The sequence below is a fragment of the Mchenga conophoros genome, linkage group LG23 (assembly GCF_057382185.1).
Source record: "Mchenga conophoros isolate Kocher_MC1m ecotype Shallow Benthic linkage group LG23, M_conophoros_male_GT1.1, whole genome shotgun sequence".
Lineage (NCBI taxonomy): Eukaryota > Metazoa > Chordata > Actinopteri > Cichliformes > Cichlidae > Mchenga > Mchenga conophoros.
In genome coordinates this window covers 45,624,907-45,628,875 of record NC_140547.1, presented here as the reverse complement: position 1 = coordinate 45,628,875, position 3,969 = coordinate 45,624,907, and the positions used below count along the sequence as shown (strand labels likewise).

The 3,969-nt window shown below is 47.2% G+C and overlaps 1 pseudogene; it reads left to right on the top strand.

Moving 5' to 3' along the window:
• On the top strand, positions 1-1,595 carry LOC146548126 (uncharacterized; annotated as a pseudogene).
• The last annotated feature ends 2,374 nt before the right edge of the window (positions 1,596-3,969 follow it).

Genomic DNA, 3,969 nt, shown 5'->3' with positions numbered 1-3,969 from the left:
GGGCCCTTCGTCTCAATCCGGTGAAGAAACCAACTGAGCCACAGGTACTCATCAGAATGGCTGGTAAAGTGTTGTCTACCCTGCTGGGTGTAATGGCTTTGATGTCATCATGGTCAGCTGTGGAGACCCTGTATGTCCAAGGAAACCACACCCAATACCCTCATGGCTATTCTACAAACTTTTGGTGGCAGTTTATGAATACAACTGCTCACTTGAACAATAGGACGGACTGCTATGTGTGTGCTCATATGCCGTTATCCGCATATACATCTGGACTGTGGCCGTACAGCATACCAGAGGACAGGAGTTGGTGTCTGTTGGGCTTAGCAACTCATCCTGGCAACAGAGTCCTCTGGTCCCAGGCCAACTATAGTACACCTCTGAACATCACCTGGAGTAAGTCGCCACTTATAGATGTGAATTGTTCTGAGCAAACTGACTTATTGGCCTGGCCTCAAGTGTCAGACCCACTGCCAGACATAATATTGCTGAACAAGCTGAATACAGCTCAACTGCCGTTGTGTGTGATGAACAATGGATCACTGTCAGTGGGGGAGCTGCCGCTTCGTTTATGTGGATACATATACACCTACTGCCCTCCAGAGAATGAGAGCAGGTGTATGAAATGCTTGACCAGTGCAAAGTGAGCTGAGAACTTGACATTAAGGAGGACTGAATGCAAGTCCAACCGGGCTTACAGGATACCAGTAAAAGCAAAGAGTCAGAAGTGGACAGGATGTGCAAGGATGGTGCCGAGCAGTAAAGGAACAAGAGTTTTGGCTGATTGGTATTTCTTGTGTGGACATAAAGCCTATCTATCACTCCCTGAGGGATGGGGAGGATTGTGTGCCGTGGTGAAGTTATCGGATCATGTCTTCTTCATGGACAGAGTTGAACATCACCCTAGCAACCGACGGAAGCGTGAGGTGAATATAGCCTCACCTAACTCTTTTGGAGTGACAGTAGACACTGGAGTGCCACGAGAATTCCGCATTTGGAGTGGAGGAGCTAAATTCTTCCAAAGTTTGATCCCAAACATCGGAGTTGCAGAGGTGCGGGATCATGTGGAGATCAACCGATATGCCTTACTGCGAAACATTAATCTCACTAAGACTCTGGGAACAGCCTTAGCGGAGGAGCAAAAGGCCATCAGAACGATGGTACTGCAGAACAGGCTGACCCTAGACTTGATAACAGCATCACAAGGAGGAGTGTGTAAGCTGATTGGAGAGACATGTTGTACGTTTATTCCGGATGGATATACGACTGGAGGAGACATCTATGAGGCACTGCAGAACTTAACTGCTCTGCAGAAATATGTGGCGGACCACACATCAGGAGGAGACACGTCACAAGGCTGGATAGCCTGGTTGACATCTGGACCATGGTGGAATATGTTTCTAAAGTTTTTGACTCCCATTCTTACATTATTGGCTTTGCTTTGCTTGTTTACAGGTTGCATCTTGCCATGTGTAAGATCGATGGTGAATAAAATGATTGCTAACACCTTTACCAATTTCATACTGTTGCAGCAGAGTGACATGGATGCTAAGGCTAATATGTGTGTATGAAATGAAGCCTGCACTGAAAATGTTGACAAGTGGTGTAGAGCTGAAGATATATATATGCCGTATAGCCTTAAAAAATGACAATACAGGGTGGTGATGATGGGTTTAGATTTTATTATTGTCATTTGTATTAGGAAATATTTAACCATATATTCTTAGAGGTGTATAATCAATTGTGTAGTGATAGGATGTGTGATCTTTAGCAGGCTGCAGGGGCTTGGTGTGTATTCCACACTGGAATGCACACCCACATCCTGGGAGCACGAGAGAGGTCGTACCTTCTCTTATTGTTTTATGGCAGGATTAACGTAGCTACGTCTGTTCTAGTCTAAGTGCTTTTTGTTTAGATGAACTGCTGGACTTCCTCACCATGTTATCTAGGGTGAACCATCTAGGGTGAAGGGGGGTCTACCCTCTTCCTGACCAAGGATGTTATATGACCCTTTGATCAGCAGTACCACACACACACACACACACACACACACACACACACACACACACACACACACACACACAGTATTCTTTGTTCACATGTATACCTATGTGAGATGCTATATGTTAATGACCCTATGCATATTCATGTAACCACAATAAAAGGAGTGCTATGGGGAGCCTGGCTGAGAGTCTGATGGTGGTCAAGTGGTGGAACGACGCTTGGCTCCAGCCAGGTCTCCCTCATGCATGAGTAAACCAGAGAACTTTGGTGCCTTGTGTCTTGCTTTTTGCTGCGTAGCAGATTGTCCTTAACGTTCCAGTGGATAGGTTCAAACTACAAACCTATCACTTTCACTTCAGCTTCACCAACAACAGCACAAGCAGAGCAGCCCACTGCCTGCATGGCTGGGACAGCGCCCCCTGGTGACTGTAAACCACTACAACATGTAGACGGCCGTCTGCAGGCTGGATGTAGCACCACCGCAGAGACGTGCTGCAGCTCTGTTTAGTTACCCAGCTGACAGCAGAGGCTGTAGTTTACTGTTACCAACATGGAAAACTGAAGCTTCACCAGCTGGAGCTACAGAGCTGGAGAACAAAGGAGACTGAGAGGCCAGAATGATGTGGGAGGAAACATCAATTTTTACTTTTTAATTATTTTATTTGCATTTTTCTAATCACTAGGGTTTGAGAGTAACGCAATTTCTATTCTGTGTATGTCCTGTACATGTGGCAGAATAAAGTTGACTTGACTTGACTTGACTTGAAGAGCCTGTTTGAAAGGAGACACATGTGGATGCTGTGCCAGTCTGTGGTCTGTCAGAAGTCAGCTGAGTCACACTGCAAGAAGCTGCAGAATCTCAGAGGAGGAGATTTGGAGGTGTTTGTGGGACAAACTGGACTCAAAGAAAGAAGATGTTTGTGAAGTCTTTGGTGGAGGTGAGCAGTGTGAAGCAGAACACATGCAGATGAATCAGGAGGTCAGCATCAGTGTCTCCTTGTGGTGGACGGTAAAAGAATCAGAGCCAACGCTCCCGTCCACCCTCGGCATGAAGCAGTGCTGTTTCTGAAACAGGAGGACAAGTCCAGAGAAGACAGAGGAAGCAAAGATGAGGGTGGGACAGGACAGCAGGACTTCCTTCACACCTGCAGCTCCATCACACTGCTGTAGGTCCTCTTCATCACACATGTACCTGCAGCCTGTCTTCGAGTCCAGGAGTCACCTCCACACAGTGTAGAAGCCTCCTGTGCAGACCATGGAGTCCAGCCTCTGTCAGGGAAGTCGGCACTAAAGCCTGAAAGACTTCAATCTGTCTCTGCTCCACCCGAGAAAGACCAGCACCGTACTTGTTGTGCATTCAAGGAGGGAACATCAGCGCTGCATCGTGGGAACAACACCGCAGGAACAAAGACACAGCACGGCCGATGAAGGACGAGGACAAAGGAAAGGTGAGTGAGAAGACCCTGGTGGTGTGGACGGACCTGCAGGGGCTCCAAGACTGAGGAGCAGAGACGTCCATGTACCAGCTGAGGATGCTGCAGTGATCCAGGGAGCTCGGTCCAATCTGAGGCCGTGTGAACTACGTGGACCACAGTTTCTTCACAGACTTCAGCCACGTGAACATCTGGAGATCCAACAGTGTACGAGCTGTGAGCCATCAGCTGTTTCTCTCATCAGCTGCTGTAATGAGAGCTGCTGGAATCATCTCGAGCAGCAGGAAATCACTGATGTTGTTTCTAACCAAAGATATGGGACTGAGCTCCACTGAGCTCCTTCTACTTTCATCCAGATAGAAACTGCTACAGTCTGCTGATTATTGCTTTGCCTCCATCACACGAGCTCTTTATCCTGTTCTTCACTCTCACTGGTTCTTTGTCTGCTTGTTTTTACAACAGTAGTCTTCTGATTGGTCAAAGAAGACAATCAGCTGTGACTAAATGTAGCTCCTACAGCAGTGATGGGAAT